Source organism: Tachyglossus aculeatus, chromosome 8, assembly GCF_015852505.1.
Source record: "Tachyglossus aculeatus isolate mTacAcu1 chromosome 8, mTacAcu1.pri, whole genome shotgun sequence".
NCBI classification, from domain to species: Eukaryota; Metazoa; Chordata; class Mammalia; order Monotremata; family Tachyglossidae; genus Tachyglossus; species Tachyglossus aculeatus.
This window is the reverse complement of record NC_052073.1, coordinates 11,306,671-11,319,142: the sequence shown is the minus strand read 5'-3', so window position 1 is coordinate 11,319,142 and position 12,472 is coordinate 11,306,671. Positions and strand designations below refer to the sequence as shown.

Genomic DNA, 12,472 nt, shown 5'->3' with positions numbered 1-12,472 from the left:
TCATTGGGGGATTTGCAACTTGTACTTCTACTGGCTATCTTGTATCTACCCCAGTGCTTAGTACAGTGCTAGACTCATAGTAAGAACTTAACAAATACCACAGTTATAATTATTATTGCTATTATTATTATTTCACAGATGGAGATTGTCCAGGTTATCTGTTAAAATGTGCTTATTACTGTATATAATATATAATAATATAATATATAATATTATACCTTTGTTCCCCATTCAGGGTCATACCTGGAGAGCTTCCAGTACTCTACCAGTCTCAACTAGGGAAGGGAGAGTCAAGCAGAGCATACCCATTCCATTCCTAGCTTGGCCAGTGGCTAGCGAGTGGAAGGCAATCTGCTCCAAGTCAAAGTGCTGGGCAGCAGTTGCATGGGAAAGAGTCAAGGGTGGAAAACTCAAATTTACAGAGCAGAAGGAGGCAATGGTAAGCTTCTGCCATATTTTTACCAAGAAAACTCTATGGATACACTACTACAGTGATTGCAGATGGAGGTGGGGTGTTCTGGGAGTGATGTGTCCATGGCGTCGCTATGGGCCGGAGACAACTCGATAGCATAAGACAAGACAATAACATTTTAGGAGCTTACTATGTGCCAAGTAAGGTACAAGACACTCAGATCAGACATAGTGCCTGTCCCACATTGGGTTTAACAGTTTAAGGGGAGGAAAGATCTTACATACAATTTTTGGCCTGATACATTGGGAGACTATTGAAGTGCAGTCAACCCTAAATTAGAAGGAATTTGAAACTGGATTTCAAATAAAAAAGACTGCATTTTCCAAATTATTTTCTTGCTACCTTAATTTTTCTTTTGGAGAACTTATTATTATTAGGAACTTGTTATCACTGAAGCAAAGCAGACAAAAAAAAACAAATCCACAAAAACTTCTTCCTCTGAACCCTGATGCAAATTTTGAGACTCTTCCATTAGGCTTTTGCTCATCCTACTTGTTTCCACTCTTCATTCTCAGCTGTTTATCTATTCACTGTAGATTGTTATTGTAGTTGTTCCTTAACCCAAGTAAGAAAGTGTGAGACACCCAAAGGGAAAGGGTCATAACCAATCTTCATGAAATCACCCAAGGGGAGTTAAAACCTAAACAAAACTTTCATGCACCAGATGCTAAAAAAAAGAGGAAAAACATAGAGTGAATCTTTGTTTAAAATAACTTAAAACCAAGACCATCTTTTGAACTAAATAATAATTAACTAATTTTATCTGGGTAGTAGGAAATGGTCTGCTTGTGAAGCAATTAAAATAGTCTTCCCACCCAAACTCAAACTAAAACGGAATGAGAACTGAACATTAATTGAAATGCAGAATTGTGTTCTAGATCCTATAGCACTGGTGAATCCAAAGCTTTAACTTTGGCGCACACTTGTTAATCCATTTGGGGAAAGGTAAAGGGAAGCTCAGAGGTGAGTTCTTCCGATTCAAATGCCAATACCACTCATCTGTATAGTTTTGCATTTCAAGAGGCATATGTAACTTGTTCAAACAGAGAGGGGTATAGTCACATGGATCTGGAGTTCCAGAAATGTCTGACTTCCTGTGCTTGCATATCTTAAGATATACATCTACAGATTAGTGTTTCCCTCCATATTTAATTAGATGATTTACCCTGCTTTTCCCCCAAATTATTATTTATCTATCTGGTGAGTAAAATAGGGAGAAAGACAATGTTTAAGATAAAAAGCTCAGGGTGGAGCTCATAGTGTAAGTTATCATCCTTTGGCTTCAAAGCTCACCAACTCTCCCTCTCACCTAACCACTCTCTTTTCCCATGACACTCCAGCTCATACTCTTCACTCTTCTTAATCTAGCTTTCTCACTGAAACTTGCTCTGTCTTATCTCCAAACAAGTTGTTCACATCTTTTCATCTGCACAGAACTCCCTCCATCTAAAAATCCGTCATGCCACATTCTCCTTGTTCTCCAAAATCCTCCTAAAACAGCTACCTCCTCCAATCAGTTAATTGGTGGTATTTACTGAGTGCTTAGGGTGTGTGCAGAACACTGCCCTATGTATTTGGGAGAATACAACTGTTTATAGACTTGCCCAAAAGGAGCTGATGGTCTTCCTCCCTTCAAAGCCCCACTGAGAGCTCACCTCCTCCAGGAGGCCTTCCCAGACTGAGGCCCCTTTTTCCTCTCCTGCTCCCCATCCCCCCCACCCTACCTCCTTCCCCTCCCCACAGCATCTGTATATATGTTTGTGCAGATTTATTACTCTATTTTACTTGTACATATTTACTATTCTATTTATTTTGTTAATGATGTGCATCTAGCTCTATTTCTATTTATTCTGATGACTTGACACCTGTCCACATGTTTTGTTTGTTGTCTGTCTCCCCCTTCTAGACTGTGAGCCCGTTGTTGGGTTGGGACTGTCTCCATAAGTTGCCAACTTGTACTTCCCAAGCTCTTAGTACAGTGCTCTGCACACAATAAGTGCTCAATAAATACAATTGAATGAATGAATGAATGAATAGAGGGGGGAGACTGTGCCAATCAGTAAATTTTCTATAATGAGTGCTTACTGTGTTGCAGAGGACTGTACTAATCACTTGGGAGAGCACAATATAACAGATTTGGTGGACAGGTTCCCTGTCCACAAGGAGTTTATAATCTAAAAGAGGGTTTACAGCCCAAAGAAGCTGCTTCCTGGTTATTGCCACCTTATAAATCGCCTCAGTATTCACTTGTGTATGTGTTTATTCAACCAATCATTGGTATTTTTTGAGCCCTGACTGAGCAGCAGCGAGGTCTAGGGGAAAGAGCACTGACCTGGGCATTGGAGGACCTGGAATCGAATCCAGGCTCTGCCACTTGCCTGCTGTGAAGCCTGGGAGAAGCCACTTAACTTATCTGTGCCTCAGGTTCCTCATCTGTAAAATGGGGATTCAATACCACTTTTCTCTTCTCGTTAGACTGTGAGCCCTATATGGGACAGGGACTGTATCAGACCTGCTAATCTTGCATCATCTATTATAGCACTTACTACAGTACTTGGCACATAGTTCCTAACAAATGTCATTATTATTATTATTACTAAGCACTTAAGAGAGTACAATAGAGTAATTAGACATGATCTATTTATTAGCTCACTTGCCTTTTGTTTTTATCAAGACTTTGAGCTAGTTTTTTTGTTTGTTTGTTTTTATGGTATTTGTTAGGCACTTATTATGTGCCAGGCATTGTACTGAGTCCTGGGGTAAATAAAAGATAATCAGGTTGGACACAGTCGACGTCCCACTTGGGGCTCCCAGTCTCGATTCCCTTTTTACGGATGACGTAACTGAGGCACAGCAAAATTAATTGACTTGCTCAAGGCCATACAGTTTACAAGTGGTGGAGCTGGAACTGTGGGTAGGGAATGTGTCTACCAACTTGGCTGCATTGTACTCCCCCAAGCACTTACGACAGTGCTCTGCACACAGTAAGCACTCAATAAATACCAATGATTGATTGATTGACCAATCAACCAGAGTGCTTACTGTGTGCAGAGCACTATACTAAGCACTTGGGAGAGTACAGTGCAACAGAATTGGTAGATATGTTGAAGTAGCGTGGCTCAGTGGATCAGTGGCTCATGGGCTTTGGAGTCAGAGGTCATGGGTTCAAATCCTGGCTCCACCAGTTGTCAGCTGTGTGACTTTGGGCAAGTCACTTAACTTCTCTCTGCCTCAGTTACCTCATCTGGAAAATGGGGATGAAGACTGTGAGCCCCCCATGGGACAACCTGATCACCTTGTAACCTCCTCAGTGCTTAGAACAGTGCTTTGCACATAGTAAGTGCTCAATAAATGTCATCATTATTATTATGTTACCTGCCCTCAAGGAGCCTGCAGTCTAGAGGAGTTGTATCTATGCCTCTCTCTTGCCTTACTGCATATTTGTACATATTTACTATTCTATTTATTTTGTTAATTTGTTTTATTTTGTTGTCTGTCTCCCCCTTCTAGACTATGAGCCCGCTGTTGGGTAGGGACCGTCCCTATATGTTGCCAACTTGAACTTCCCAAGTGCTTAATACAGTGCTCTGCACACAGTAAGTGCACAATAAATATGATTGAATGACTGAATATTTGGCCTCCTGTCTCCCCCATTAGTTTGTAAAGTCCTTGAAGGTAGAGATTGTTCTTTGAAAATCTCACTGTCAGTCGCATTATCTTTGTATCGGTCAATCAGTCATTTAATCTATCTTCTGATCCCAACATCATCCCCTTCCACTTGTCTAGGCCCTGGAGACGGAATACTTGGGTTTTAAGCCCGGCTCTGTCACTTGTCTGCTGAGTGATAAAGCGCTCAATAAATACGATTGATGATAAAGTCACTTAACTTCTCTGTGCCTCAGTTCCCTTGTCTGCAAAATGGGGATTCAATAGACTGGGGAACCTGATTATTTGGTATCTCTCCCAGTGCTTAGTACAGTGCTTGACACATAGTAAACACTTAACGAATACCATTATTATTTCCAACCTTTATTGTACCTATCCTATGTTTAGCACATTGCTCTCCTCACAGTAAGTACCTGATAAATATCACTGATTGATTGACTGGGAACTTCAACAGCCAGTAAAAATAGTCACCGCACAAGGAGTGAAGTAGCTCTGAGCTTCTGCTAGTGCTACTGTTGCTATTGCTGCTATACAACCCACTGAGGGGTTCTGCCTCAGTGAACAGGTGAGTGTTTTTTGTGTAATCAATTAATCAGTGGTATTTATCAACTGCTTACTCTGTGCAGAGCCCTGAACTAAGTGCTTTGGAGAGGACAACATAGATTTGGTAGACATGTTCCTTGTCTAGAAGAAGCTCACATTCATTCATTCATTCATTCATTCAATCGTATTTATTGAGCACTTACTGTGTGCAGAGCACTGTACTAAGTGCTTGGGAAGTACAAGTTGGCAACATATAGAGACGGTCCGTACCCAACAGTGGCCTCACAGTCTAGAAGGGGGAGACAGAGAACAAAACAAAACATATTAACAAAATAAAATAAACAGAATAAATATGTACAAATAAGAGTAATAAATACATACAAACATATATACAAATATACAGGTGCTGTGGGGAGGGGAAGGAGGTAAGCTGGGGGGGATGGGGAGGGGGAGGAGGAGAAGAGGAAGGAGGGGGCTCAGTCTGGGAAGGCCTCCTGGAGGAGGTGAACTCTCAGTAGGGCTTTGAAGGGAGGAAGAGAGCTAGCTTGGCGGATGTGCGGAGGGAGGGCATTCCAGGCCAGGGGGATGACATGTGCCGGGGATCGATGGCGGGACAGGCGAGAATGAGGCACGGCTTACAGTCTAAGGAGGAGCCTACCGTGTTTGTGGGAATGTGTATGAGTTGGAATGAGAGTAAGATGAGTGTGTGTGTGTGTGTGTGTGTGTGTGTATGACAGTGTGTGGTTGAGTGAGTGGGCATATCGCTGCATCAGTTCATCATTCGCCTGTGTCTATCTCATCCTCTGGACTGTAAACTCCTGGTGGGCAGGGAAGATGTCTTACCAACTCTGCTGTATTCTCCCAAGCACTTAGTACAGGTCTCTGTATGCAGTAAGCACTCAATAAATGAGAAGCAGCGTGGCTCAGTGGAAAGAGCACGGGCTTTGGAGTCAGAGGTCATAGGTTCAAATGCTGGCTCCACCAATTGTCAGCTGTGTGACTTTCGGCAAGTCACTTAACTTCTCTGGGCCTCAGTTACCTCATCTGTAAAATGGGGATGAAGACAGTGAGCCCCAAGTGGGACAACCTGATCACCTTGTAACCTCCCCAGTGCTTAGAACACTGCTTTGCACATAGTAAGCACTTAATAGATACCAACATCAGCATCATCAATAAATACCACTGATAGATTGATTCTCGTTTAGTTTTCTGTCTTTGGCTTTCTGGCATTGGTGGTCCCTTCCTCTAGTTCTTATTTCATCTTATTTCATGTCCAGATGAGGCATCAATCGTTCTGCTAGTACATCACACTGGGTTCTAATCCTTCTTTCCTGTATCGGAGGAGGCATGAAGGTAAGACCTTCCTTACCTTCCTTACCTTCCAGAGTACAGTGCTCTGCACATAGTAAGTGCTCAATAAATACGATTGATGATGTCTGCAAAGGGAATGGACACTTTACAACCTCTTCACATACTTCTCCTTTCTATTCAGGATCCTTTCTGGATTGAGCTTTGATGTGAAGGATCTAAGTGACAATCTGAACTATGCAGCTACTAGGAGTGGAGAAAAGTACAGTCATTTTGACCCAAACAAATCATTTCCCTCTGTCTAGGACATTCCAGAGTGCAGTAGGTATGTGGAGTCAGTGTGGCACACTCCCTCAAGGACTACACCTGTGCATCCAAGAATCGTGACAATAGGACTCATATTATAGAGAATAGTAGTAGTAACAATAATATCAGTATTATTTGTTAAGTGCTTATTATCTGCTGATGCACTGGGGAAAGTACAAGATAATTGTAATAATAATTGTTACCATTATGGTATTTGTTAAGTTCTTACTATGTGCCAAGCACTGTTCTAAGTGCTGGGGTAGATAAAAGTTAATCAGGTTGGACACAGTCCCTGTCCCAAATGGGACTCACACTTTTAATCCCCATTTTACTATCAATCAACCAATCAATCATATTTATTGAGCGCTTGCTGTGTGCAGAGCACTGTACTAAGCGCTTGGGAAGTACTAGACTGTAAACCCAGTGTGGGCAGGGATTGTCTCTCTTTATTGCTGAATTGTGCTTTTCAAGTGCTTAGTACAGTACTCTGCACACAATAAGCCCTCAATAAATATGATTGAATGAATTTCGCAGATGAGGGAACTGTGACACAGAGAAGTGAAGTGACTTGCCCCGGGTCACACAACCGGCATGGGGAAGAGCTGGGATTAGAACCCAGGACCTCTTGACTTCCAGGCCCATTATTGATTTAGCCATGATGCTTCTCAATAACTATGGTCTACGTTAAGCACTTTCTATGTGCCAGGCACTGTACTAAGCGCTGGGGTGGATACAAGCAAATCAGGTTGGCTACAGCTTACACAGTCTTAATCCCTATTTTACAGATGAGGTAACCAAGGCACGTAGAAGAGAAGTGACTTGCCCAAGGTCATGCAGCGGCCAAGTAGCAGAGCTAGGATTAGAACCCATGACCTTCTGACTCCCAAGCACGAGCTCCATTCACTAAGCGATGCTGCTTCTCTACAATCATGTTGAACAAGATACAAGATAATCAGTCTGTCCAACACAGGGCTCACAGCCTAAGGGGAGGGAGAACAGGTATTGGAGAGCCATTTTACAGATGAGGAAAGAGGCTCAGAGAAGTGAAGTGACCTGCTCAAGGTAACACAGCAGGCAAGCGGCAGCACCAGGATTAGAAAACAGGTCCCCTTACTCTCAGGCCCATATTCTGAGAAAAACAACTAAAATGATTTGAAAAGTGAACTCCAAACCACTAAGATAGCCCAGGATAAGCTCCTTAAGAGTGAAGCCACCGCCTAAGCTCGGCAGTAGTATCAGAGTAGCCCGGCTGGAACCAGGAAACTCACCTCCAGTAGCTTTAATTCTATTTGTTCTGACGATTTTGACACCTGTCTACATGTTTTGTTTTGTTATCTGTCTCCCCCTTCTAGACTGTGAGCCCGTTGTTGGATAGGGACCGTCTCTATATGTTGCTGACTTGTACTTCCCAAGCGCTTAGTACAGTGCTCTGCACACAGTAAGTGCTCAATAAACACGATTGAATGAATGAATTAATTAATATCTTCCCACTAGGCCATGCTGCTACTCAGTAAAATGCAGCTACTAAAAGCCATCGCCTGTAGATCCAAAAATGCATTCATATTAATCAATTCATTGCATTTATTGAGGGCTAATTGTGGGCAGAGCACTGTGCTTGGAAGAGTACAGTACAGCAATACAACTTAATTAAATGCTCAAATAAAAAAGTAGGTTATTTTCATTTTCTGTTTCAGCAGTATTTAAATCTTCAGTTGCACTGAGACAGAGAAATTAGAGAAGTGAGCTCACAAACTACGACTCATCTCAAATCTTTCCCGCAGTGGTAGAATCTGGATAGTAACTAGTTGAAATACAAATTTTTACATTCTTTCAATATGAAAGCCTGGTCCTTTTTCCTTCCTTTATATTCTGTTTGCTCTCTTTATGGTATTTTCACCATTTAAGTTTAAATATAACTCTGACGATGAGATAAGAAACCCTATCTTGAAAACCAGGGCCATGCTGACAACCAGTTGAAATCAGATAAATGGAGCTAGAGTTGATATAAAAGATTTTAAATAAATCAATAGAGCCTCAGCCTGATTTTGTTTTCTCTACTACTTTTTATGACCTTTAAAGTTCATCATAAAACCACATGCACAGTAACAAGCCTTTCTGTCCCACAAATGTGATCCTGATTTTCTCATAGAGCATCTCAGAAACATAGGCAAGCAAAATTTTGATTCTTTTAAGAGTTGTAGCATAGTCCAAATCTTAGTATTTTTGAAAGTTTGGGTGAGACACGTGAAGGGGCTAGTGAGACACCTGAAACATATGTGAGTTTAACTCATGTCCAGTGATATTTCATAGCAACTTCCATTTTGTGAACGACTTGAGCCAGGCTGGGTGGGGTGAACTTTGATTCTTTGGAAATTCCTTTGTTAGCAAATGAAGCTAACAAGGCCTGCAATATGCAATGCTTTGACTATCAACATGCACTTTAAGGTTGCAAACCGGGGAGGAGTCAACAGTTTTAAATACAAGAATACCAAAAAGAAGGGAGAGAAGGAGGTGGAAGTTTGTGGAGTTATAGTTTTACTCCTTTAATTTATCCCCTTGATGCCCACCCCTGAAAAGTTAACTATTCACATTTTCAATGAATACAGTGAAATTTGATCACTAGAACTAACAGAGATGGCTTAACTGACTAATCTGCTCTATCCCCTTATCATGGAGTCACAACTCCCTCCCCCACTGAGGTTTGGAAAACAACAAACAGGGAACTTCGGAGAAGTTTTTGGTTGAATCACAATAACTGCTTTCTGGGGACTCCATCGGTGAAGGTGCCATCGGGAGTGGCCCAGAGGAAAAGAAGCAGTAGCCACCCACAAATGGTAGGGAGCCCACATTTGAGAGAAGGCTGCTCCTGATTCTGTTGTTACTACTAATAAACATCGTATTAATGATCACGAGTAGAACAACAATCTAGTATTATATTCCCGAATTGACAGATATGTTTTAATTATGCAGGAAGGATGACAGCTTTTTGCAGACAGTGTGTTTCGAATTTGCAACCTGGGAGTCAGAAGGACCTGAGTTCTAATCCTGACTCTGCCATCTGTCTAGGGTGTGACCTTGGACAAGTCATTTTACTTGTCTGGGTCTCAGTTACCTCATCTGTAAAAGGGGGATTAAGATTGTGAGCCCCATATGGGACATGGACTGTGTCCAACCTGATTAGCTTGTATCTCCCCCAGAGCCAAGTGCAATGTCCGACACATTAAAAAAAACAACAAAAAAACAGTAGTAGTAGTGATATTGAAACCCACTGAGTGAAGAACACTGAACTAAGTGCTTGGGCAGCTCACATTCCCTGCCTTCAAGGTGCTTACACTTTAAGAGGAGAGACACATCAAAATATTATAAGCAGATTAATCAAAATAAATAATTGAACAGTTAATAGTATAATCATCATAACTGCAGATAATGAGTACAAAGAGAAAACCTGTTTCTGAGATTTGCCCTTTCCAGCACAGCACATAGACCTATAATGCTTTGATGACCATTTCCTGGAGATTAAACTGAACAGGTTGGTAGTTATTTTATAACTTTCCTTTCCTCTGTCACCATAATTTTGTAGTGACATTTCCAAAGTGATGAGATTGTCTTATCTGGACACAAAAACTTTCTGCTGTCCAGTTTTTTGGCATCTAACACATCAGTCGGAGGGATTAGTTAATCCAGCAATCGATCAATCAATTGTACTTTTTGAGCACTTACTGTGTATAGAGCACTGTACTAAGCGCTTGGGAGAGAACAATACAATCTAGTCAGTAGGCACGATCCCTGTCCGCAAAGAGTTTATAAACTAGAAAGGAAGACAGACATTAAAGTAAATTAGAGATGGATATATACATGAATGCTGTAGACCTAGGTGAGGGATGAATATCAAACTGTTTTAAGAGGTAATAATAATAATAATAATAATAATAATAATAATAATAATAATAATAATTGTGGTATTTAAGCGCTCACTATGTGCCAGGTATAGACCCAAGTGCATAGGCTACAATATGTACACATACTGATAGCAGCGTGGCTCAGTGTAAAAAGCATGGGCTTCAGAGTCAGAGGTCATGGGTTCAAATCCCCATTCAGCCACTTGTCAGCTGTGTGACCTTGGGCAAGCCACTTAACTTCTCTGTGCCTCAGTTCCCTCATCTGTAAAATGGGGATTAAGAATGTGAGCCCCACGTGGGACAACCTGATCACCTTGTAACCTCCCCAGTGCTTAGAACAGTGCTTTGTGCATAGTAAGCGCTTAACAAATACCAACATTATTATTATGATTATAAACATATGATTATTCGTATGTATGTAATTTATTCTAATGAACTTTCCAATAAAAATTTATGTGATATACAGTTGATTCAATTTTTAAATTCCATTTCTTGTACAGTTTCAAGTACTAATAGAAATACAGGAAAGAAAAGGTCAGAGGGAGATTTCAGCTTATCTCAGGTCTAACATTCACTGAACTTTTATTATTATTTCACTCTGGTTTACATAATCAGGACTTGGATAGAAACAACTGGGGGGAATAGAAAGTACCTGGCAAGAAAGCTTTATTTTTAAAAAAATATTTAACTTCTAGTTCTATTCTCATGCTATTATCATTATCAATAACACTTTAATAATGTATGGAATTTATTTAGCATCCTCCTTTAGAGGAATTCAAGGAGCTCTCCTCTTATCTCTTTCACCCTCATAGCATCATTGTGATATAGAGAGAGTGGCAGGTATTTTGCAAAAAGCACTATGCCAAACAAACAAAGCCAGTGGGGAAGTCCCAGAGGCAATGTTTAGAAAAGGAGGAATGGAAACAAACCCAAAGAGAAACTGTACTGTTGACGTGTTTTTGTCTTTAGAAAAGGAATACCACTGTGACAGCAGGTAGATGTTTTATTTTTGGATGAGGGAGGAGGAGGCTTATCAGTCACTAATAGCGGTGAATGAATGTGGTACAGTCCTTTTTTCTCTGCCCACTCTCTTATCCTTGAGGATTGTCATGGTTTTCTTAATCTACTTTCCTTGAAGGGTTCAAATATAGTGCAATTTCCAGATTATATGTTGGATTCCAGGCCACCGTGTTTTTCTAGGTTTCCTGAGAGCCAACAGCAGTTCAGAAAGTAAAAGTCTTGATGATGGTTGAGGCCCAGGACCCCCAGCAGGGATGCTATAGAGGATCTCCCCCCATCATCTTTTAGACTGTGAGCCCTCTGTTGGGTAGGGACTGTCTCTATATGTTGCCAACTTGTACTTCCCAAGCGCTTAGTACAGTGCTCTGCACACAGTAAGCGCTCAATAAATGCGATTGATTGATGATTGATTCATCTTGCCCAGTTAAACACAACTAGATTTGGGGGAAATCTCTTTGAAGCTCAGACTCAGGTCCATTTTTTGGTGAATGTGAGGACAGGGCCTCAGACCTTTCCTGCCATTGAGAGATGAGTGATCTGAAACCTTTTTATAGCTAGTAAACTCTCTGAGAAGAAAGTCTTGAGAAGGAACATTGAGAATAGGCAGTTCTGTGGCTAAGAACTTTTCCCCAGTTTCCTTAAAATAGTACTGTCTCCCTCCCCGCTTTCTATATACCTCTCCATCCATCCCTTCAGCAGTCACTACAAGAAGATACCATCTCTTGTTCAGATGTGGTGGTGAGTGACGTGTTCAGAAACTGACATGACTGTTTGGTCAGTGATTGAACAGGGAGGGCTGGGAGGCTCAGCACTAGGCCAGCCACCAATACTCAGAGTGGTTCGATGAGATAAATGAGTCTGCCTCTAACATGCTGTGTGCCATTGTTTTAGCTAGTTCATATCTCTGGGTCTGTCCCATCAGTTCTAAAATGGACAATTGGAGAGCAGTGAAAGTCTTTGGCCAATAAAAAATGTTTCATTTCTGCATAAGAAGAATTTCCAATTATGATTTATTTCACTTCACCTCACCCTGAGGAATTCAGAGCATACTCATCCATTAAAAGCCTCAAGTGAATCGATCGATGGTATTTTTGAGCACCTACTCTGTGCAGCAGTACTGTTCAGAGCACTTGGGGGAGTAAAATACAATAGTCTGTAGATATGATCCCTGCCCTGCCCACAAGGAGCTTACAGTCCAGAGTGGGAGGCAGATATTGACCTAAATACATATAGGGGAAATGGCAGGGTTTAAGGATAA

General features: G+C 41.2%; 1 non-coding gene across 1 annotated transcript; it reads left to right on the top strand.

Moving 5' to 3' along the window:
* Positions 1 to 225: 225 nt before the first annotated feature.
* LOC119931906 lies at positions 226 to 362 on the top strand. Its single transcript, XR_005452208.1, has one exon. It is a non-coding gene; the product is annotated as a small nucleolar RNA SNORA7 (small nucleolar RNA).
* Positions 363 to 12,472: the final 12,110 nt, after the last annotated feature.